This window comes from Mustela erminea, chromosome 16, assembly GCF_009829155.1.
Source record: "Mustela erminea isolate mMusErm1 chromosome 16, mMusErm1.Pri, whole genome shotgun sequence".
In the NCBI taxonomy this organism is placed as follows: domain Eukaryota; kingdom Metazoa; phylum Chordata; class Mammalia; order Carnivora; family Mustelidae; genus Mustela; species Mustela erminea.
Window position 1 is genome coordinate 12,086,088 of NC_045629.1, and position 25,782 is coordinate 12,111,869.

At 35.6% G+C, this 25,782-nt stretch overlaps 2 long non-coding RNA genes across 4 annotated transcripts; one reads left to right on the plus strand and one right to left on the minus strand.

Annotated features, from left to right (window-relative positions):
* Positions 1–327: 327 nt before the first annotated feature.
* On the minus strand, positions 328–25,049 carry LOC116575556. Its single transcript, XR_004279833.1, has 3 exons — positions 24,974–25,049; positions 13,666–13,673; positions 328–340 (listed from the first exon to the last, which is right to left on the minus strand). It is a non-coding gene; the product is annotated as an uncharacterized LOC116575556 (long non-coding RNA).
* Positions 17,343–24,884, plus strand: LOC116575555. Of its 3 annotated transcripts, none has more exons than XR_004279831.1 (4): positions 17,343–17,431; positions 17,749–19,222; positions 21,107–21,215; positions 24,581–24,884. It is a non-coding gene; the product is annotated as an uncharacterized LOC116575555 (long non-coding RNA). The 3 variants fall into 3 exon arrangements; XR_004279830.1 differs by having other exon boundaries at positions 21,107–21,211; XR_004279832.1 differs by having other exon boundaries at positions 18,740–19,222; positions 21,107–21,211.
* Positions 25,050–25,782: the final 733 nt, after the last annotated feature.

Sequence of the window (25,782 nt, forward strand, 5' to 3'; positions counted from 1 at the left end):
AATATCATCAACACCAAACCACCAGACTCATAGATGCAAAGAGGATTTTGGTGGTTGCCAGAGGTGGGGGCAATGGGTGAGAGAAACTGGTGAAAGGAGTCAAAAGATAAACAAGAAAAACAACAGGCAAATACTGTAGAGATCTATCAAATGTTAGCTCACCTGCATTAAGACCATATATGCTATAGTAAATATTAAAGAAGAAAGATTATTTCATCTCTTTTGTATGCCACTGAATATAACAAGACATACACAGAGTGCCTGGGTGGCTCAGTCATTAAGCCTCTCTCTTCAGCTCAGGTCATGATCCCTGGGTCCTGGGATCTGGCCCAGCATGGGGCTCTGCACTTGGTGGAAAGCTTGCTTCTCCCTATCCCCCTCCCCGTGCTTGTGTCCCCTCTCTTGTTGTCTCTTGCCCCTCTGTCAATTAAATAAATAATAAAAAATAAAATCTAAACAAAACAAAACAAAAACAAGGTTAATTCATAAACTTTTAATTATGGCGAAGCCTGGAGAAAGGGAAAAATTTTAAAGTTTTTAGTTCTGACATGAATCATATAATCCCATCATAAATTATTAAAAAAAGAAATTAAGTATTCTTCAAGAGGTTCTGCTCTTCATTGGTTCTTTCTCTGTTATTGACATTTCCTGCATCCGGGAAGGCATAGTACCATCATCCACAGTACATCGGCAAGCTCGAGTACTGAAGCAGTGGGCGATGTTCTGACTTAGAAATAGAGAAGATTTTCAGGAATGTAGTAATTTGGCTTTGTGGAAAACAGGAAAATGACTCAATAAAACCATCTGGTCACTAAGGTCAATGGTATGTTCTTAGTTACTTGAATGCTTGAGCAGTTCACTCGAGTTTATTCAAGGGGCTTGTGGTTTATCATGGTTTGTGATTACATTTTTAAAAGTAATAAATTAGCTTAAATAATATATTTTATTCAATATATTCGTTTACTTCAATCAGTTGTAGACATTGATAATGTTCCCCTATTTAAAACGTTTTACCTGAAGGGGTGCCTGGGTGGTTCAGTCAGTTAAGTGTCTGCCTTCAGCTGGGGTCATGATCCCCAGGTCCTGGAATTGAACCCCACGTGGGGCTCCTTGCTCAAGCGAGGAGCCTGCTTCTCCCTCTCCTTCTGCTCCCTCTGGTTGTGCGCTCTCTCTTTCTTCATTGAATTAAAAAAAAAATTATTTGGACATAGGTAAAATAATGTGGAAATAAATCATTCCACAATCTTTATTACAAATAATATAGGACTAGCTCACAAATAGTGAAGGTAGGATACCTATCAGTTTGCATTGATAATGCTGACCATGAGATTTAATTGAGAATTTTTTAAAAAGATTTTATTTATTTATTTGACAGAGATCCAAGTAGGCAGAGCAGCAGGCAGAGAGAGAGGGGGAAGCAGTCTCCCCGCTAAGCAGAGATCCCGATGTGGGGCTTGATCCCATGACCCTGAGATCATGTCCTGAGCCGAAGGCAGAGGCTTTAACCCACTGAGCCACCCAGGTGCCCTTAATTGGGAATTCATCTTTGTATTGTAATTTAAAGTTAACAGTTATTTCCTTTGATCCTGTTAGCATTTATGCCTTTTTTGGCATAATAAATATTTCTGGCATAAAATATATTAAGAAATTTCCAAATTAAACATCACAAAATTATCACTCTAGAGTACTCCAGTTAGTTAAATAAATATAGAACCCTAACATTGGAAGGCATGTTATTTAATATCAAAACTGAGAAGAGCAAATTAATTCTATTTTGAGCAATAAAGGAGTTGATGGATAGTGGCTGTGTGTCTGGGTAGAAAAGGGTCATGGAGCTGGGTCTGGTCTCAGCAAAGAAATCCCTTGATCTGTTATCAGTGCCTGCCACGGGTGCTAAGGAGGGAGGCCAGCAGGAGGGTATTGTGTTTAATATCCCTAATCTAATCCAGAACTTCATTTTGAAGATAAGGAATGTGATGTCCACAAAAACCATGTTTCTTACCATGATAGTTATTACTTTCCAGATTCAGCATCTAAGGGACGTATAAAGCCATTTACAATTTTTTTTGATGTTTTTTTCTTTGAGATAATTTCTTGCTTCTTACAGTCCCTGTTAATAATGCAGTACTGTCAACATTTTGTTTTCCTTTCTGGCATTATCATCAAGGAACTAAATTTAATTCATCTTTTCATCCTAAATTTATTCTGCATCATACCTTTACATTAAAATATTTTTTTCCTTAGACACTTCTGTTTGCGGTTAGACATTTATGTTTCTAATGGTCTCCTCTGATCAATTCTTTCTTTTTTTCTTTTAAAATATTTATTTATTTATTTATTTGACAGAGTTCACAAGTAGGCAGAGAGGCAGACAGAGAAAGAGAAGGGGAAGCAGGCTCCCTGCTGAACAGAGAGCCTGATGTGGGGCTTGATCCCAGGACCCTGAGATTATGACCTGAGCCAAAGGCAGAGGCTTTAACCCACTGAGCCACCTAGGTGCCCCTGATCAATTATTTCTTTTCTGTTTTCAGTTTTGGTCCCCATCAAGGACATTGACATATAACACTGTGAGTTTAAAGTGTACAATATGTTGATTTAATACACATATATTGTGATATTATGGAGAGCATAACTTAACGAGCACCTCCATCACATCACATTTTAACATTTATTTTTTGTGGTCAGGGCATCTAATATCTCTCTTAGCAACTTTCATGTATGTAATATAGTGTTGTTGACTATAATCAGCATGCAGTACATTGGGTTCCCAGAATATATTCTTCTTATATCTGAAAGTTCAAGCCGTTTGACCAACATCTCCCCGTATCCCCCACACGCTTCTGTCCCTGGTAACTGCCATTCTACTTTCTGTTCCTAAGAGTTTGGGGTTTTATTTTAGATTTCACATACAAAAAAGATCACACAATATTTGTCTTTCTCTGACTGACTTATTTCACTTAGCATAATGCCTTCAAGTTTTAAGCATGTTGTTGCAAATGACAGAATTTCATTCTTTTTGAAGACTGAATAATATTACGTTGTGTATACATTACCACGTCTTTTGTATCCACTCATCTGTTGATGGAAACTTAGGTTGTTTCCATGTCTTGAGTATTGTGAATAATGCTGCAATGACCACAATAGAGAGGATATATCCCAGAGACCCTATTTTCATTTCCTCTGGTTATCTACCCAAAGATGGGATTTCGGGGTCATATGGCAGTGTTTCTTTTTAATTTTTTGAGGATCCTCCATACTGTTTTCCACAATGAGTGTACCAGTTTATATTCCACCAATAGTTCCCTTTTCTCCGCATCTTCACCAACACTTGCTATTTCTTGTTTTCTAGATGACAAGCCTTTCTAACAGATGTAAGGTGACATCTCATTGTGTTTTTGATTCACACTTCCCTGACCCTGAAAATTAGTGATATCAAGCACCTTTTCTTGTATCTGTTGGGCATCTGAATGCCTTCTTTGGCAAAATGTCTATTTAGTTCCTCTGTCTATTTTTTAAAAGGGATTTTTTTCCCCTTACTACCAAGTTGAATAAGTTCTTTACATATGTTGGATATTTACCTCTTATATATGTGCTATATAAATACTTTCTTGCATTCTGTAGGTTCTATTAACACCTTTTGTTGCTTGTGCTTTCAGTGACACATCCAAAAAAATCAACGCCAAGATCAATGTTAAGAAGATTTTCCCCTATGTTTACTTTCAGGAATTTTATAGTTTCAGACTTACACTTAAGTTTTTAATTCATTTTAGGTTCATTTTTGTGAGTAGTGTAAAATAAGAATCCAGTTTCATTCTTCTGTATTAAAATTCTTCAGTTTTTCTAACACCGTTTTTTGAGGAGACTTTCCTTTTGCCACTGAGCATTATTGCCTCTCCTGTCAAGTATTAGTTGACTGTATATGCAAGGATTTATTTCTTGGCTCTTTATCTTGTTCCATTGATCTATGTGTTTAATGTTATACTCGTACCATATTGTTTTGATTACTACAGTTTTGTAGTATAGTTTGAAAACAGGAAGTAGGATGCTTCCAGGTTTGTTCTTCCAGAAGAGTACAATGGTCAAGAATTGATGTCAATGCAGTATGAACGAGTTTTGTTTTTGCCTTAAGCTACACATTTTACTGTAATTGGTGTTATAAAATCATGGTTTTAAATGCTTAATTGAGCTACTAGTTTCTGCCGTGTCCTATATATTTCGTTTTCTCTGAAGCTAAGCTTCTGCCAGTCTGCCCTGTTTTACCTCCTAATTTGCTTTAATGATTTGAACTAGAATCTTCCATAGATACAATCTATCAAAATAGCTGGGTTTATGGGCCACCTGGGTGGCTCATCCGTTAAGCATCTGCCTTAGGCTCAGATCATGATCCCAGAGTCCTGGGATCTAACCCTGAGTCAGGCTCCCTGCTCAGTAGGGTGTCTGCTTCTCTCTCTGCCTGCTACTCCTCCTGCTTGAGTTCTCTTACTCTCCCTCAAATAAACAAAATCTTTTTTTTTTTTTTAAATAGCTGCGTGTAATGTTTGAGAAAAATTTTCAATTATTGTTGAGGTGATATGAAACAATAAAATGTAAAATTTTAAAAAAGGATTGTTTTGGCTGTTCAGGGTCTTTTGTGGTTCTATACAAATTTTAGGATTTTTTTTTAACCTGTGAAAAATGCCATTGAAGTTTTGATAACAATTGCATTGAAGCTATAGATGGCTTTGGATAGTTTTTAGCAATGTTAATTCTTCTGATCCATAAACATGGGATATTTTTCCATTTGTTTATATCTTTTTCAATTCCTTATTTTAAATTTTTTGACAAATTGTCATACTTTCTTCCCACTGTACCTGCTTTGTTTCATATTCCCACAAGCAATGTACAAGTGTTCTGATTTTTCCATAGCTTCCTTGACTTCTTTTTTTATTTTATTTATTGTTTGTTTGTTTGTTTTATTTTTTGTAGTAGCCTCCTAGCCAGTGTAATGTAACATCTGACTGTGGCTTTGATTTGCACTTCCCTAAAAATGAGTGATGTTGCGTATCTTTTTATGTACTAGCGATCTGTGTATCTTCTTTGGAGAGATGTCTGTTCAAGTTCTTTATTGTTTCTAAATTGGATTATTTGTTTCACTATTGTTGTTGAACTATAGGGGTTCGTTATCTATTCTGGAGAGGTATATGATATGCAAATATTTGCCTCTATTCCATGTGTGGCCACTTCACTCTGTCAATAATGTCCTTGGATGCACAAACATTTTTTTTTAAAGATTTTGTTTATTTATTTGACAGAGATCACAACTAGGCTAAGAGACAGAAAGACAGGCAGAGAGAGGAGGAAGCAGGACTATGTTTTCTTTTAAGATTTTAATTGTTTTAGCTTATACATTTTAGCTTGCACATATCTGATCAATTTTGTTTATTTTTTGTACATGATGTAAGGTAAGCGTGCATCTTTATTCTTTTGCATGTGGATATCCAGTTTTTCCACCATCATTTGTAAGGGTTTGTTTCTGGGCTTTCTATTCTATTTTATTGGTCTATATGCATCTGTCTTTATGCCAGTACAACACTGTTTTGATTAATATAACTTTGTAGTAGGTTTTGAAATAATTGAGTCTGTCAACTTTGTCTTTTTTTTCTAAGACTGTTTTGACCATTTGGTATCTCTTGAGATTCCTTATGGATTTTAGGTCCATTTTTCTATTTCTACTAAAACAGAATGAGAATTTGATAGGAATTACATTAAATCTCTAGAACACTTTGAGTAGTATTGACATCATAATATTGTCTGCCAATCCACGAACATGGGATGTCTTTTTACTTACCTATGTTTTTTTTTTACTTTGTTTCAACAGTTTTTTTTTGTTGTTGTTGTTGTTTGTTTTGTTTTTGGTTTTTTTTTTTTTAGTTTTCAGAGTACAGATCTTTCACCTCCTTGTTAAGCTCATTCCTGAGTATTTTATTCTTTCAGATATTGTAGCAAATGTCATTGTTTTCTTAATTTCCTGTTCAGATTATTTGTTGTTAATGCATGGAAACATAGTAGGTTTATGTGTTACTTTCATACCCTGCAACTTTAATATGTTTTCTTTTAATTAAACTTTTTAATTTAAGATAGTTGTAGATTCACATACCGTTGTAAGAAATAAAAAAAAAGAAAAAGAGAGAGAGAGATCTCATTTACCTTTTACTTAATTTTTCTCGATGATAGCCTCTTACAAAACTTGAGTACAATGCAATCAGAGAGTTGACATTGTTGAAATTCACCTAACTTATTCATGTTTCACTTCCTTTTTATGTACATGTATGGGTTTGATTCAATGCAGTTTGATCATATATGTATGTGCATGGATCCACCACCAAAGTAAAGATACAGAACAGTTCACTTCCCATAAGTTTTCCTCTAGTGTCCTTTTATAACCATTCCTCTTGCTTCCTCTCTTCCTAACTCTTGGAAACCATTAATGTGATTTTCATCCATTCAATTTTGTTATTTCAAAAATATTGTATCATTGAATCATACAATGTGTAATTTTGGGGGATGAGCTTTATTTTACTCAGCACAATTCTCTGGATATTCATCCAAGTTTTTACATACATCAATAGTTTATTCCTTCTCATTGCAGAGTAATGTTCCATGATATGATATACCAGTTTGTTTAAACATCCAGCCAATGAAAGACATTTGGGTTATTTGCAGCTTGGGCTGTTATAAATGAATTCTTTATGAAAATTTGTGTGTAAGTTTTTGTGTGAACATAACTTTTCATTTTTCTGGAATAAATTAGCAAGAGTGAATTTGGTAGGTTATAAGGCAGGTGCATGTTTAGATTTATAATAAACAGTCAAAATTTTTTCAGAATGATTTGTACCATTTTACATTCTCATCAGCAATATATGAATGATTCAGTTTGATTGCATGCTGTTACATTTTGTGTTGTCATTATATTTTACTCTGGCCATTCTAATAAATGTGTAGTGATAGTTCTCTGTAGTTTTATTTTGTATTTTCCTAAGGCTAATAAAGTTAAAAATTTTCATGTGCTTATTTGCAGTTGTATATCCTCTTTGGAGTAATGTCTATTCACACCTTTGGCTCATTTTGATTTATATTTTTTTTAAAAAACTGTTGAATTTTAGAAGTTTTTTCTATATATTCTAAATTTTTGTCTTTAATAAATATGTGGTTTGCAAATGTTTCCTCCCAGTCTTAAACTTGTTTTTTTTTTTCCTTTTGTTTTTGTTTTGTTTTATTCTTTACAAAGTCTTTCATAGAGTAAGGTCTATTTGTTTGTTTGATGAATTCCAACTAATTATGACATCTCAAACTTAGAATTGGGCTTAGCACATAGTATCAAATGCTTCTAAACTTAAAAAAAAAAGAAATGAAGTAGTAAGTCAAAGAAGAACTAGTAAATTTACTTCTTTTTTAAATTTTTAAATTTTAATTCAATTTAGGTAACATACACCATATTGTTAGTTTCAGGGGTAGAATTTAGTGATTCATCAGTTGCATGTCGTACCTGGTGTTCAGTGAAGGAGGGTACTTGATGTAACAAGTAAATTTAGTTCTACTTTATGCTCTTGGTTTCTACTGCTGATGTCTTGATCATTTTTAGATTTGAAAATAACAGCATCTCATTCTCCTTAATATTATGTTTACATTGTATGATGTGTTATAGGAGCACATAGGAAAAATATTTACTGTGTTTTATGGATCCCAGACTAAAGAATAAAAAGGAGTTAGTAAAAAGTGGAGAATGTGAGGGAATAGAAATGAATAGGAGGAGAATAGGATAAAATGCTGTGACATAGCATTTTTCAAAATGACGCCTGTAGATTCCAGAGAAGTTTAAGTCATCATTTGTCTTTTACACTTTGTTAAAATTTGCACTGATGGTACTAAAGTAATGGTTGGTGCAGAAGCAAAGTGGTTAAAATTGCTAGAACTTCAGCGTGAATCAAGGCAGTGACACAAAACTGTACTAGAAGTCATTATATTCTTTATCACCATGCACTTGCAAAAGACAGGATATCCTTATATAGAAAGTCTTTTCAATAATGGTACTGGAATAATTAGATAATAATATGCAAAAAATGAATGCTCACCTAAACTTTACACAAAAATTAACTCAAAATGAATCATAAAAGTAAATGTAAAACACACAACTATAAAACTCTTACATGAAAATATAGGAGAAAATCTTCACTACTGAAGCTAGACAAGTTGTTCTTGAGCAGAACACCAAAAGCCCAACCCACAAAAGAAAAAAAGGATAATTGGACTTCATCAAAATTAAAAAACTTTTACTTTGTGAAAGATACTATTAAAAGAATGAAACGACAAACTACTGACTGGAGAAAGTACTTGAAAAATCATATATTCGACAAAGCACTTGTATCTAGAATGTATAAGGATTGCTAAAAATTCAACAGTAGAAAATCACACAATTCAATTTAAAAGTGGGCAAAAGACTTCAACACTTCATTAGAGGATATGAGAAGATTAAGTGAAGACATGAAGAGATGTTCAAAATTATTTGCCACTAGAGAAAAGCAAGTTAATACTAGGGTAAGATACTACTACACATCCATTACCTTGGCTAAAATAAAAATACTGACAATATCAAGTGCTGACTAGGATGTGGGGTGATTAGAACTCTCATATATTGCTGGTAAGAATGCAAAAATGAGATAGACACTATGGAAAACAGTTTGGCAGTTTCTTATAGAGGAAAACATAGACTTACCGTATGACCCAGCAATCTCAGTCCTAAGTATTTACCCCAAAGAAATGAAAACTCATGTTCACACAGAAGTCTTTATATGAATATTTATAGCTGCTGTATTCAGACTTACCCTTACTGGAAAGGATCTAAATGTTCTTCCATGGGTAAATGGTTGAACAAAATATGCTTCATTCATAGAAACGGAAACTACTTAGCAGTGAAAAAGAACAAACTGTTGACACAGACAACTTGGATGAATCTCAAAAGGTAGTATATACCGGGTAAAAGGAACTAGTCTCAAGAGATCACATGCTCATGTATTTCATTCATCAGAATGATTACATGATAATCACAAAGAAGAGATCAGTGGTTTGCAAAGATTGTGGATGGGGGTAGGTTGTGATTATAAAGGGGTAGCACTAAGAAATGTTGCAGGATAGGAGAACTATTCTGTATCCTAATTGCTTTTTTTAAAGAGATTTTATTTATTTATTTGTTAGAGAAGAAGAGAGAGTGAGCAAGTTCATTAGCAGGGGGAGGAGCAGAGGCAGCAGGATTTCCTTGGAACAAGGAGCCTGATGAGGGACTCGATCCCAGGACCCTGAGATCATGCCCTGAGCCAAAGGCAGATGCTTAATCAACTGAGTCACCTAGGTGACCCCTGCATCCTAATTTGGGTACTGGTTTTATAAATCTGTACTCACAGGACTGTACACCAAAAGATAAATTCAATTCTATCCCTTACTAATTTTAAATTTTTAATACTAAAATAAAATGACATATTCAAAAGAAAAAAAAGAGAATGTCCATCCTTAAACAGTAAAAGTAATTACTTTTTCAAAACCTCAAAGCTTGAATACATACCTTTTTTATATTCTAAGTGGTGAAATGGTAAGTATAAAGAAAGCATTTGCTCTACATACAGACATATTATGGTTGCCTCCAAAGAAAAACATCTTTGTGATTGTTTTTGTTGCAAGAAGAACTAACCACTTTTTGCACAGAACGCCGATTTTTAGTTGATATAAGGACGTGCAAACTATTTTTTCAGCCTTGGGTATTTGGCAGGCATTTTCTTGGAAATGATCAATGTGGCCACAGAGTGCCTTTGCATGTTAATTAAAAGAAGTCCTATGTTTTCCTTCATTCTCCAGCCTAATTTTAATTTTCCCCATGCTCTCCTAGACATCTTCTCTCATGTTGAGTTGAAGGTACTAAATTTGTAGCTTTGACAAACCTCTGTTTAGGTCCAGCCAGCAATAGTAAAAAAAAATTAAAAACAGCTATCAGAGATTTTCATAATAGCTTCTAACATCATATTCAGAGGGACATAGGGGAATTCAACAATTTGTGTGAAGTTTGGAAGGGAGTAACAGAAAATATCTATTTAGTATGCATCTCTGTTCTCCGGCTATCCTGTAAATACCCATAGCTTAGTGATTAGTAAACATTATTTTAATTGCCTATTTACTTGTTGCCTTTGAGCACTAAACAGCACTCTTGGAAGGCAGGGATTATGTCTTATTAACCATGACATTTCCTAAAATTAGCATTGGGCTTGGTAAAGAGTGGGACATTCGACCGTTCTTTGATAAAATAACAGAATGAAGACTTGAGAGAAGGACTAGTAAATTTACTTCTAATTTATGTTGATATCTTGAGCATTTTAGATTTGAAAACAACATCTCATAATTTTCTGATCATCTCAGAATTGTTACATTTCTGCCAATGTTGATGCTAAATAAATTCGCTATAATTCAGCATGGTATTTGGAGGGGGGTCAAATGTGGCCCATAATATGTATTTTGTAAGGATATGGTAAGATAGTACATATGTACATATGAAGAATTTAGCCTATACCCTATACATGATGACTATTCTTTTTATTACAACTTCCAGAGAGACTACAATAAAGAGAAAACTTGGCTCTCTCTGTTTCTACAGACACCTGCCTTAGATTTAAATTTTTACTTGGTGGGGCACTTGGGTGGCTCAGTCGTAAGGCGTCTGCCTTCAGCTCAGGTCATGATTTTGGGGTCCTGGGATTGAGCCCATATTGGGCTCCCTGCTCAGCAGGAAGCCTGTTTCTTCCTTTCCCACTCCCCCAGCTTGTGTTCCCTCTCTCCCTGTGTCTTTCTCTGTCAAATAAATAAATAAAATCTTAAAAAAAAAAAAAAAGAAAGAAAGAAATTTTGGGCACCTGGGTGGCTCAGTGGATTAAGCCTCTGTCTTTAGGTGAGGTCATGATTTCAGGGTCCTGGGATCAAGCCCCACATAGGACTCTCTGCTGGGCGGGGAGCTTGCTTCCCCCTCTCTCTGCCTGCTTGTGATCTCTGCCTCTGTCAAATAAGTAAATAAAATCTTAAAAAAAAAAAAAAGGAAATTTTTACTTGGAGCTTATCAATAAATAATTTAAGGAAAACAAAATCACATTAGCCCTAAATTCTTTGAAACACCAGTTCTAATTGTGACATTCCTTCATCAGAGCAGTAACAGTGAAAATGCTCATACTCCAGAAAGCCATGCAGAGAGGACTGTGGGTAGAGTTTTGGGAATAAGAATCTTATCTTTATCACCCTATCTTGTTGTTTTCTCATTTGCTAAGTACAAGAAGCATGATCAGGGGCTGCAGATAGGTCCCAGCCCACTCCACACCCAGAAACGTGGTGTATCAGATAGTATTGATAGAATGTAACACAAGGGCATGGAATTGTACCTGTCTTGTTCATCCTTTTATCCCCACAGCTTACCTCCCAGTGGAGTCCCATTCATATTTTTCCAATGAATAATTGCATCACTGTTATTTACATTTAAAATTTTAATGAGCTCTCCTGCATGAGTGCTTATAGGATTTTATTTCCGAAAACAATGTTCTACAACAAATGATTAAAAAATAAAAGAGAAACTGGGGGCTGGTTGTGCTGGGAGAGAGATAGCTGCGTAGTTTATGTAACCAATAGAGACAGCATCAGAAGGCACTTTAGCACATCTGTTGTAGAAGCTGTGTTACTATTATAAAAGTTTGGCTAAATGGCAGTGGCTGCCAGGATTTGGGAGGAGGGAAGGATGAATAGGCAGAGCACAGTGGAGTTTTAGGGTGCAGAGACTACTCTATATGATAATATGATGATGGATACGGGCCATTACACATTTGTCAAAACTCATAGTATATACAGCACCAAGAGTGAACTCTGATGTAAACTCTGGACTTTGGGTGCCAAAGATATGTTAGAGCAGGTTCATCAATTGTCTCAAATAGGCCAGTCTGGGGCAGGATGTCACTAGCTGGGGAGATGGTGTGTGTGGTGGTTGGACGTATACGGGAAATCTTTGTATCTTCCGCTCAATTTCTTTGTGAACTTAAAACTGCTCTAAAAAATAAAGTCTATTAAAAACAAAGTTAAGCTATAATGCCTGGTAAATCTTCCACGAAACATTATAAAATAAAACCACTTCCCCTGGAAAATTAATAAACGAGGTCTCTTTTGCTTTCCACCTTTGGTATCATGGCTTAATCATTTCAGCTACAATGGAAAAATTTGTTACTTTTATTTTCCCAGAAATTATAAGTTTCATTTTATAATAAATGCATAATGTGCTATATAAAACCGTAAGACCCATTGGCTGCATAAATCCAGCTGTATATTAAATAATTAGTTTGTTCCATAAGGAATAATTTGGTCAAGATTGTCCAAGTTGCCACACCAGATGTTCTAACAAATGTAGAGATTTTTAAAATGATTATCTGCTTCATTTGTGAGGTGGCTTGCCATTTGCAGAGTATTTACCTATACCTACACTTTCATCTGTCCCTCCCAACCTTGCAAAGTCACTGGGGAAAATTTCAAACTCCCATCTGAAAATTTTTTTATCAAATAAAAGTATTTATATTAACTCAAAGAATGTTAATTTAAAATTGTATTCTTGCACAAAAATAAAATGAAAACAACATAGAATTTTAAAAAGAAAATAATCTCCTTTGACTTATCCTAGTAAAAGAATTGTAATTTTTAAAATTTCACTTTTTAGGGCATGGGTGGCTCAGTAGGTTAAGCATCTGCTTAACCCAGGGTCCTGGGATGGAGTCATGTGTTGGGCTCCCTGCTCAGCAGGGAGCCTGCTTGTCCCTCTCCCTCTGCCCCTCCCTGCTGCTTGCGCTCTCTCACTGGCATGCACTCTTTCTCTCTCAAATAGGTAAATAAATAAGATCTTTTAAAAATTAAAATAAAATTTTACCTTTTAGACTGCTTATAACTGAGGAGTAATTATTATTGGGTCAGAGGAGGTATTCTGAGAAATCATTTATTTTTAGAAGTATAGAAAATTACCAAAGCCAGTACTAGAAGTAAAAATTGTTACTAGTAAATTCCGGAAAAGGTATAGTGGTCCAAAAGACCTTGTTAAGTAATAGAGCACCAGAATAAACTGGCAGAACTGACATATATATATATATATATATATAGAGAGAGAGAGAGAGAGAGAGAGAGTGAGACACACACACAGAAACATGTGTATATGTGTATATCCATGTATGTATGCATATATGAGTATATGTATATAAGCATTCTGTGTCTATGTGTGTATATATTTATATATGTGTGTGCATATACATATATGTATATGTATATATACATATATATATTTTTAAATGCAAGAATGACGGGAGCTAGGCTTCTCCTTGATAATCCTCCCTGCTACAAACTTCTACCTTACCTAAGAAGCAAAAAGAATAGCTTGTGTCCCACTAGTTCTGTCTTAGAGACAGTCAGGGGAGGTGTCTGAGAGGAGCTCATGCTGCCGTCCAAGGATCAGCTCATGAAAAATGGGTTTGGAGATGAGGTTTTAAGAAAGCTTCTGAGGACAGAAGTTCTTTCTTCCACTGATTTTGCTGGGAGTCACTGTGAGTTCTGAAGCACAGCGTTGCAAATCCACACCCCCTCTCCTGCTCTTTCAGCGTGGCTGTCTGTGAGGAAACTTGGAACAGCAAAAGTTGGCGACTGGTGTGGGAGATACTAAAGAAGTCTGTTTGTGAGATGAGTCTTCTTGTTCCTTACAAGTTGCCAGGATAGTTAGGTCCACTCAGAATGCCCAAGGTAGAACAAAGACTCAATTGAGAGGATGATTGTTTCTATAACCATAGAGTAAAAGTAATTTTTTGTTGCTCTTATTTTGCCTCATCTTAGATAATAACTAGATTTAAACTAGTGAGTAATTATTTATAATTCTTACTTCACGTGATTGCATTATATTCTAGAAGGTGTGTATTTTGGTATTTCTGGACATTTAGAAGGCATCTGACTCAATTAAAAAATTTGTAGTATACGTATTTTCATCATGTTCTGCTTGAATGTCTCAATATCCCAAAGCTTCCCAAGATCAACATACGAGATTCTAGATCTCGAGCTTCTCTTTTTCTTTTTCAATCTTTAAGCCAGAAACTGGAGTCATCTTTGTTATGTTCTCGTCTCTCAGTATCTTCTCAATGTCTAACCCATTACCGAGTCTTGCAGGTGCCACCTGTTGAATATCTATTTATCCCCGTCTCCATCATCACTGCCACTTTGCTGATCCTGAATCTAACCCCAAATTTCCTGAAAATTCTAATGGTCTCTAATTAGCCTCTGCATGGGCCACTTCTGCTCCTCCAGCCAAATCTTGTTTTCCACACTGCTGTACATGATATTTTCAAACATTCTGACTACATTTCCCCATTGCTCTAAGGCTAAAGAACAGAGTCCTTGCCATGGCACCATGGCCATGAATGAGCTAGCCTGAACTTTCTCTTTTCCTCCACGCTCACCTGCTCTCCCTTGCCACCTGTGCTCCCATCCTGCCAGCCTTCTTTCTATTCTTCACAGGTTCCACATTCCTTCCAGCCGTATCTCCTCAGTCTGGAATGTTCTTCTTTCCACACTTGTCTCCTCCCACGGAACACTGCCCAGGATTCCTTCCTGTATTACACACCACACCTCAAGTGTCATTCCCTCAGGAAAAATTCTCTTGACCCAGCAATCTAGTTCAAGTTCCCCTGCAACATGGTCTGAGTGGACACTGTCTCTTTCTTCATAGTGCTTAACTCATGCAGACTCTCAACAAACAGATGCTAAGTTGTAGGAATGCTGAGGTTATATATCTGGTTTTGCTTACCATTATGTTTTCAGACACAGTCACATCACCTGAAACTCAATCACTCTTTCTTTCTTTTTTTTTTTTTTTAATGTTCAATTAGCCAACATATAGTACATCATTAGTTTTTGATGTAGTGTTCAATGACTCATTAGTTTCATATAACACCCAGTGCTCATCACCACACAGGCCTTCCTTAATAGTCATCATCGGTTACTCCACCCTCCCACTTCCCTTCACAATCACTTTTTTTCTTAAATAAATAAATGAACTGCATTTCCAGAATTCAAGTGGGATTATTATCTCCTTATGTTGAAATCCTTTAAATAATCTTTCCTTGTGCTCAAGATAATGTTCAAACCCCTTCACATAGCATGTAATTCACAGGAGGCCCTGCTTCCTTGTCAGTCTCATCTCAGTTGGATTGCACTATACCCATATTTATTAAGTGCACCTAGTATGCGCCAGATAATGCTGTGTGCATAGGTCTGAATGATGACCAGGTAAAATATCATGAATACACTTATAGACACTGTAGTCCAGGATGGGCAGAAAATGAGCAACGGCAACTTTGATTTACCAAATACATTATCAGTTGAAAAAACATTCCCTTCTTCACATGTAACTTTCCAGCCACCATAGCAAGTCATTTTGTTTGCTAAACACTACATAGTCACTTGTCCTTTTTCCTTTGCATACAATGTTCCCTTGTATTTCTTATTTTGTACACTTGTGTTTCCTGTATTGACATTTTCCCACTCTCCACCCAACTTTGCCTGGCTTGCTCTGTCTTACTAAAATTCAAATCCTTCCAATGTTACCCCTTCTTACACTTCCACTACCTTCGCATAGCTCTGCAAACGTCTCTTACTTGACAGTATGCTCCCGGAGGGCAAGCTTACATCTGGTTTGGTCAAACATGCAGTAGATGCTCACTAAATAGATCTTGATTGAATGAATGAATGAGAGTCAAGTAAACAGATATAAAAGTGTCTTAGGAGTTCAGAGTACAAGGATGTTACTATGTTACATATGAGAAATAATTTATATAGCAGCTAAGATGCCTCATTTAACCAGGAGAAAGTTTCATTTGAGCTACTGTTTTAGCAAAACACACATAGAATCATCAATATATGGTTTTTCACGTTCAAGCAAGAAGCTGAATTGTGAATGGGCAGGAAGATTTCAGCTGTCAGCGAGGACCCTACTCTAAGCATAAATCCTTTCTTATACATTCCTACCCTTCCAGGCTGTGTATTACAATGAGTTAGGGATTGTTGAGCAAAAGTTACTTACAAATTTTCTAGCGTTCCTATCCCTGATCCGATAGGACCACATCATATCCTATTAGAAGCAGGGAAGTTAGCAAGCAAAGTTTTCCTGGATGTGCTGATGTAATCATCCAATCCTGCCAAATGGCCATGGAAACAGTTTGTCCTTGTAGAGTCCAAGTTGGGCTGGGAAACCTGAATATGATTACTAACATCTAAAATACTGAGATGTTAAAAATAATGTGTTTGTGGCAGAGGAAATAATGTGACCTATGCCTTGTAGGTGGCTGCAAATAGGCACTCATCAAGGAGAATGGAATAGTGCTTGGAGATTCCTACAGACTTGGGTTCCTATATTTTGGAAACTTGGATTAAAAAAAAAAAGGTTTTTATTTATTTATTTGATAGAGAAAGAGAGAGATCACAAGTGGGGGGGGAATCAGGCCCCCCACCAAGCAGGGAGTTCCACACGGGACTCGATTCCAGGACCCGGAAATCATGACCTGAGCCGAAGACAGAGGCTTAATTCACTGAGCCACCCAGGCACCCCAGAAACTTGGCTATTCTTATGTGTTTTCCCTCCCTCTAATTATTTTCACTTTGTTCTCTCTTAGGACTTAATAACTTCTCTTTGAAAATGTCAGCTGGGGCACCTGGGCGGCTCTTAAGTGTTTGCCTTCGGGTCAGGTCGTGATTCCGGAACCCTGGGATCAAGCCCCACATCTGGCTCCTTGCACAGCTGGGGCTGGCTCCTCTCTCTGTGGCTCCCTCTGCTTGTGTGCTCGTTCTGTCTGTGTCTCTCTGTGTCAAATAAATAAAGTCTTTTTTTTTTTTTTTTAAAGAAAGAAAATGTCAGGGGTCCCAAACATGCAATGAGGAACCAAGGAAAAGTGCGTGCTTTGTGGAATTAGAAGATAAACCGAGGTACATTGAAATTTTGAAGAGTTTATTTCAACAAACATTGACTGGAATCTGAAGCAGGAAGTGGTTTGACACCTTCAGCCAACAGAGTTTGGGAAAGGTTTTTATGGAGCCAACAGGAGTTGAGAAAGGCAGAGGCAAAGAAGGAAATGATTTGATTGGCTAAAACTTACGCAGCCTGATTAGGGAAAGACTAGTTGGCTGCTTGTGACTGGTTGTTCTTAGGTTTCTTTTCTCATCTTTGAAGCATTTAGAGGAACTGATCCTGCCTTAGGTTTCTGTTTGCTTTTGTAGTCCGCCAAGGCATTAGAACCACGTTCGTCTATTGGCCTCCTTGTTCCGTTACTTGAATCAGCTGGTTTGTCTTCACATGTGTTACCAGGTATGGTCATGACCTTAAAAGGGGTGTTATTTGGGTCAAGACCAGGCGGGCAGCAAGAATTAAAGTGAGGGAGACTGACACAGAGGGACAGTAAGAGGAGAGGGGCTCCACTTCTTCCGCCATAGTTTACCCAATTATAGATCCTTCGGCCTCTATCTAATGACAAATTCAATTTTCCAATTCTGATATGGCAGCACAATTGATAAAGACCACAGACCTTAGAGTTTAATGCTTTATTTTCTTTATGACAAAGAATGGTCCCAGGATAGTGATGATGATGATGATTTTTAAAAAAGTTATTGATATTTCCATTACAGCTTCCACGTCCTACTAACACAGACCACATGGAATTGTTGCTGTTTATTCTATCCTTCTGGTATTTTGAAGAGAAGATTTAAACCATTGAGAGAGTTTTGTGTGCCATTAATCAAAACAAAAAAGCAAGCAAACAAATAACAAACAAAAAAACAAAAAAGGTAGTGGGGAGGGAGACAAGAAAAAAAAAAGTACATGTCTCCCAAATAAAATGTATCAATTGTTAGCCAAGAGGAATGTGAAATGGCCTTCACCTTTGGGTTATCGTTTTGCATTTAAATGCTCATAACTGTTTTAGAAAGCTCGACGCCCACACCACAGGAACTTGCTCCTCTTTAATTTTCTCTAATTTATGTAGTGAATAACCAAATACTCATAATGCAATTAGAAGATAATCAGGCTTGTAATTATGTTAATTGCTGGAGACTTGCATCAATCCTCTAGCAAAGTGATAGGATTTCAGGGGAACTATTAACATAGCAAGAGAGTGAGGGGGAGACTGGGATGGGTGACTCCAGAAATTGATGAACAGCTATGGTTTGTATCACTGAATAACACTGAGGACAATAGAGCCATACAGGAAAGGCGCCTTCAGGGGGGTACTTAGAAAATGGTTTTAGGTTCCAAAAAATCAACCTCTTTTGTTGTTTTCTTTCCCACAAATAATCACTCGTGTTCACCTGTTTTATCACAAGAAGCCTAATTTAGAGAACAGATGAATAGGTGAAAGAGAGAATGACTTTTTGCCTGTTAGCACTGTCTTCCGCATTACTCAAAACCTAACAGCACGAAACAAGATATGGTTATTGCCTGTATTTCTACACTGAAAGTGTCCTTTGCTCAAATAATGACGACCAGTGGTCAAGCTGTAACTCTGTTGTAATCTGTCCTTAGATGGCTACTCACTTGTTAAATCTCTGTTGCCAGAATATTGAGTTTATTTCTAAACACAATCAATTCCAACGTGAATTAAAATTTTCCTATTTCCTTTAGAGTCAGCTGGAGCTAAGGCAGACATCCTGGAGCCTCCTTTGGACAAGACTTTTTTGCTTCCCTTATTAGTACATCTGAGCAGGCTATTCTCTCCTTTCTTTCCCCCATGTGTGCTGGTGTGGTAGGGTAGGTGAAAAAGTTCCGTGGTGTAGTTTAATGACTACTTAAAAAAAGGTTTATGCCACCACATTTCTACCACCTCGTGAGGTTAAAATTAAAATTACCTCACAAAGATATGTTGGGAAAGGAGAAACCTTGTGCACTGTTAGGGGGGATATAAAGCAATACAGAGTTTCCTTGAAAAATTAAAAGTAGAACTACTTTATGATCCAGCAATTCCACGTTTGGATATATATTGGAAGGAGATGAAATCACTGTTTTGAAGAGGTATCTGTCCTTCCGTGTTCATTGTATTATTTTTCCAGCAGCCAAGACATGGAGACAACCTAAGCTACCCCTAATGGATTGATGGATAAAGAAAAGGTGGAACATATATACAGTGGAATATTATTCAGCCACGAAAAAGAACGAAATTCTATTGTTTGTGACAATATGGGTGGATCTTGAGGTCATGATGCTGAGTGAAATAAGTCACACACAAAAAAGACAAATACTACATGATATTATTTAAATGTGGAATCTAAAAAACCTGAACTCATAAAAACAGAGAATAGATTGGTGTTTACCAGACAGGGCAGGGAGAAGGGTAGAGGGTGAAAAGGTCAAACTTCCAATTGTAAAATTAATAAGTTCTGGGATGTAGCATACAGCATGGTGATTATAGTTAATAATACTGTATTATATATTTGAAAGTTGTTAGGAAAGAGTAGATCTTAAAATTTCTCATCACAAAAAAATTGTAACTATGAGGTGGTGGATATTAGCTAAACTTACTGTAGTAATCATTTTGCATTATATAGGTATATCAAATCATGATATTGTTCACCTTAAACTGATACAATATTAAAACTATATCCATTATATCTTAATAAAATTGGGAACAAATTAAGAAGGAAAAAAAGACCATAGCTCATTTTTTAGAATAAAGAGGCTGATCAATACTGACACAAAATTATATTGAAATACCATTGCCCCCTGGTCAAAAAGGGAAAAAATTACCTCAGAAATGTTTTGTTTATTATCTGAGAGTAAAGGACCAAAGATCTTCTGAGTAGTATTTAGCGGAATGCCACCTATCAATTATGATTAAGATAAATTGAAAAGCTTTTTGATTTTCAAATGTACACAAGCTAAAATGACCCTCTACAAGAAAAGTAGGTCAGAAAAACCCTATCTTTACCATTGCTACCGAGAGTTAATACACATAATAGGTTATTCCAATCGTAACTTACATTTGATATCCTTAATATCAAAATAATGTGACAAATTTAGGTTTGTAGTTCACCATATGCTTACTGCTTAAGGGCCATTTGGAAAGTATATTACAACTATATAGGGCATACTTAAACTGTAAGAATGCTATAAGCTGAATTAAATAAGGTACATTACATAATATTCACCAATTTTCTGCAACATTTTTTATTAATTGTTAACCATTAAGGCAAACACAGGTTCTAAGCATTTATAAAAGTTTGAGTCATTAAAATGATCTGCCATATTAGATTTTACTGGCTGCTAGGAAGCCAGAAAGGAAAATATATGCTAAATCCAAAATTATTTAAAAGAAGGCCCTTCCTCAGAAGGTTATCAGTTCAACAGGCAATTTATTTGGAACAGGATCAGGCCATCATCAAAAGAGTAGTCTTTCGTTACAAATATTTCAAGAATAAATGAGGGACTTGAAAAAAGGCCAAATTTATGAAATGGAGTGATAGGAAAATATATTACTCATAGAAACTAGAAACTTTTCTTGCAACTTATTTATGGTTGGCAAATTGTCCAAAAACCTAATTAGACAAGCTGATGTTCTTGGAAAAGATCTCAGACTAGCTCATTACATTAACTCCATAAATTTGTTCTTTCAGAAATCCCCAAGTAGGCAACTAATCATACAGAGAGTTTCTTGCTTTTTCTCAGTCTTTAATTTCAACTTTTATCATTGGCTAGAGTTTTATTTTTACTAAGCACAGAAGTAATTGACCCAGAAAAATTTATTTAGCTTATAAACCATCACTTTAAATTAGGTACAAGTTGAGAGATAATTCAGTTAACATTCTACTATGATTTCTCATTAATATAAAAATGTGAGATTCATCACCAGCCTCTTTAGTTTATATAATGAGAATAAAATTTATGATAGTATGGAATTTATGTAAAGAAGGAAAGGATGCTCATCCTGAAAAATGTACTCTTTTAAGAGTGAATTGTACTCTTTAAGATTTAAGATAACCATTTGTTTCTTTTTAGTCCCCTCTCAAAGTCATGGAACAGTGAAGTGTCAATAGCAGAAGACTAATCACTGTGGTTGTGGTCAAACTCATGAGGAATGGGTGGCTTACATTCTAACTACATGTAGGTAAATATACAATATACTCTTTATAAATAACTCTTCTGCACAAGGTAGATGGGGTGTAGTCACTTCTATATTAAAATATCACATTTTAGATGAATTTGTCTTTATAAAATGTTATAAAAAGAAATTAAAAAATACATTTTGCTTTCATATTCTTTCCTTTCTCTTACCAATGTGCTTTTTTCCATGCTCTGGTTTATCCTATAATCAACAAATTTAGGTCTGTGCAGATTTTCCCTAAATTGCGTGCAGGTTTCTATTAACTCTGTAGCAAGATTTTAGCTTATCCTACTTCATGCTGATTTATTTCCTTACTTGTTAAAATATTTCAAATGAGTGATTAATGCAACGGAGAGTAGCTAAAACCTGTATTTAAAGTTTAAAAGATTATTGGGCCCAGACATCCTGAGAGTATTAAAAAATTGAAGCAAAGTGGCTAGACATGAAGTCTGAAATTACTTTACTTAAGAACTAGTATTTGTCAAAATCAAGCTTATGGCTCTGGACAGGGACATTCAAAACGTGTTTTAACAGTAAATATTTCAGCTATATAACCTGAAATCCTCTGTGAAAACTTGAGAAAGAATTCCCTAAAGCTATGACTGAATTATTTAGGGCTTGTTGTTTTTGAAGTTTAATTTGTATCCCTAAATGATATTAATAGTCAAAAAGAGATTCAAAGTTGAAAATGGATATATGCCATTTCTGTGATAAAAACAAAAACAAAATCTGGTACCACATTTGTGTACTAAACATGAAGAGTCACCTTATTTGGTTTATATTGAAAAAATGAAAAAAACAAGAGGGGAAAAAAAAGGACTTTTTTTTTTTTTTTTTTTTACAAGTTCAATATTTTGTAATAATTTTTTTTCTGGTGAAGAGATGGCTGAAGGGATGCTTGAATGGCTTAGTTGTTTAAGCCTGGTCACAGTCTCAGCATCATGGGGTCGAGCCTGGCATGGTTGTGGGGGGGTGGTTCATGCTCAGCAGGGAGTCTGCTTGAGATTCTCTTTCTCTCTCTCTGCCTTTCCCCACTCCTCCTCCCCTACTCTCTCTCTAAAATAAATAAACAAATAAAATCTTAAAAAAAAAAAAAGAAATGGCTCAAAGTTTGTTTAAAGGATTTGGACTGTTGAGGAAGAGGGTGGCTGGTCATTCTTTCTACTGGAGTTCGAAGAAGAGTTAAATATGTGGTTTCCATTCATGGAGTAGAAACTATTTTCAAGAAGAGGATGTACAAATAGTAAAACAAACTTTTGAGGAGATTTAGATAATGCTGTTGTTTCTGTGTGTGTGTTTGTGTAGAAGTTTAAGAGTAGTGTAAGCATATAAATACAAAGGTTTGACTTGAAAGAAATCTTTATTAATTTGACCTAAAGGACATGTTGGTTTAGAAGCAAATAACCTTTTAGTGATTGTATGGTCATGGAAGTGAATATATTGAAAAATGAGATAGAAAATTAGATTTAAAAATATACACACTAATGTAACTTCCTTAAACTCACAGTCAATGCTATTGGGGAGGTTATAAATCTTGAATGAAGGCATAGTATTACAAAAAGGGCATGTAAGCCTAAAAAATGGATAAAACTCTGTATTTAAACCAAAGATATACCTTAAGGTAAAAACAGATCTTGGACACCAACAGTGCATGTAAAGGCTTATCTAAATAAATCAAATATAGTATTTTATTTCACAAGAAGTTCAGAATATGCCATTGCACAAATACTGTTTATAAGTATGGGAAGGTGTACCCTTTTCAACAATTTGTAGTAAAAAATGGAACAGTAATTCTAATTACCACAGGTTTGTCAGTTTTGTTAAAATAAAATGATTGGGTTACTAAAACATATGTCTTTATAGGAGTGACAATGAAGGTGTGCTTATGAGTTATAAGACTCTGAGTTATTTATGATTTATTTGAAGTCAAATTGGCAAATGATACCTATGGAGAAATCTAGAGCAAATGGGAAATTAAGAAAGTAATTGAATCATCAAATTATGATGACACCTTAGGGGAGTATGAATTGCCAAACAAGCTTGGTCTAGTTGACAGGCTCCCTTAAAGGGACGGAAGAGAAAACCCTCCTTGTGGTTATTCAAATGAATACTTTAATTATTGTTTTTGTTACAGCATCTTACTATTAGTGGTATGGAATGAGAAATCCATAAAGCATTTTGATTAAGCGCACTAAAATTGTGTTTCTCCAGTTAATATATGAACTGAATTAGAATTTATTGAAGATAAAAATGTCACTTCAGATATGTAATAACTCCTGCAGTCTCAAATGAATGGTAATATCTCAAATGGATGATAAAAGATTAAGTCCATTTTACATAATAACTCATGTAATTTAGAAAGCAATTGGCTGGGTGGAAAAGGGCTCTGTTTTTAATACTTCTGATTTTCCTACAAATGGAACAGAATTGTGGCGCAAATACAGTCCTAAATAGTAAATAACTCTCATGCTCTTCAAATCTAGATTTTACTTTCCAGTGACTCATGATTTGTAAAAGTACACCTCAAATTTTCATCTTTATAACTGCTAGTAAACCAAATCACCCTACTCTGATAACCCCTAGTGTTTGTTTCTTCTCTGATTTTTTAACGATTTTATTTATTTATCCCACAGACAGAGACACAGCAGGCAGAGAGGCAGGCAGAGAGAGAGGGGGAAGCAGGCTCCCTGCTGAGCAGAGAGCCAGATGTGGGGCTTGATTCCAGGACCCTGAGATCATGACCTGAGCTGACGGCAGAGGCTTAACCCACTGAGCCACCCAGGCACCCCTGATTTCGTAAATATTCCTAAACGAGTTAATCTTAACCATAGTCTAACTATAGATTTATGGCAGGGTTTCCATGTTCTCGATCTCACTTAATATAAATACAGTACAAATAATCTTAAAAAAAAAAAAAGGACTTTAACTTTTGCACAAGTTTAGATTTACAGAAAAAATTTAAAGATAGTGAAGAGTTTCCATAGAACTTCACCCAGCTTTCCTCTTTATTAATAGTTTGTATTAATCTTGCACATTTATTACTGTTGAGGACCCAATATTGATACATTATTATTAACTAAATTTCACCATTTATTCAGATTTCTTTAGGCTGTCCGTATTTATTTATTTGTTTGTTTGTTTGTTTATTTATTTATTTTCTGGTTCAGTATCTCCATTTAAACATCATTTTTCTTTAGGCTCTTTCTGGCAGTGAGTGTTTCCCATTTACCTTATTTTTGATGACCTTGACAGTTTTGACCTTGACAGTTACGACAGGTCAGGTTTTGTGGGATGTACTTCTATAGGAAATTGTCTGCTGTTTTTCTCGTGAATCATCTTCTTTTGCTCTTCTTTCTCATTTACCTCAGATTTCCCCCACTGCATCCACAAGTCTTTGCTGTGTACCCGAGTAAGCTCTTCAGAAGGATTTCATCACTGGGGAGTTTTCGATCAATCTTCTACGAGTGCAAAGAGATGGTTTCTCTTCCTTGGGAGTGGACAGCTCTTGGGTGACAAGCTTCTTCTAAAATTGAGAACAGCCAGGAGTCTGTCCAACTTGATCATTGAATTCTGCTGCCTTTTTTGTAGATTCAACTGCCCCACTTTACAGGCTCTGTTGGAAGCTGTTTTTATTTATTTATTTTTGCGGGGGAGGGTTTCAGGCTTATCTATTTGAGGGAGAGAGAGAGCATGATCAGGAGGGGCAGAAGGAAATGGTAAGAGAATCTTAAGCAGATGCTGCACTGAGCGCAGAGCCTGACATGGGGCTCGATCTTAGGACCCAGAGATCATGACCTGAGCTAAAACCAGGAGTAGGACACTTAACAGATTGTGCCACCCTGGAAGCTCTTTTAAGACAAAGGAGTTTAAAGTTGTACAAATCAGAGTTACTTGAAGTCATAAAATAAAAATTGAATAATATTTTAATTTATTTCATCACGGGCTCAGAAGTAGTTCTAGTAGATGGCAAAATTTGCATCTGCACTTTCTGTATTTACAAAAATCCATTTCTGATCAATGTTATTGTTTTCTCTTTCACAGAGTATAAAGCTTTCCTCATAGTTATGTGTTATATGAAATGAAATCCTTTAAAAGGTTAACAATCTGGTAAATAGTATTGAATAAATCTTTTCTAAGTAATAACTGATTGAATAAATAATGAATAACACATTTTTAATCCATGTGACCTTTGGCAAATTTTATTCATAGATCATTTGATATTTACTATGTGTAATTTATTGTGCTCGGTGTTCTGGTGAAGCAAAGATGAAAACAATAAACAAAAAACAAAAAGAAAACTGAAGCCATATGTAGCTCCCTCTGCTATTTCTGGGTCTTCTCCTGATCTGCCCTCTGTACCTCTAGAATCCTTGATTCTAAGACTATAGGCTTGCTGATTATCATGCTTTTCCATTATTATTAATTTTTTTTTGATGGACTCTCTTTAAGAATTGAAAGTTTTTGTTTTGTTTTGTTTTGTTAAAGATTTCTCTTTCTTTCTTTCTTTCTTTCTTTCTTTCTTTCTTTCTTTCTTTCTTTGAGATCAAGGGGAGGAAGAGAGAGAATCAAG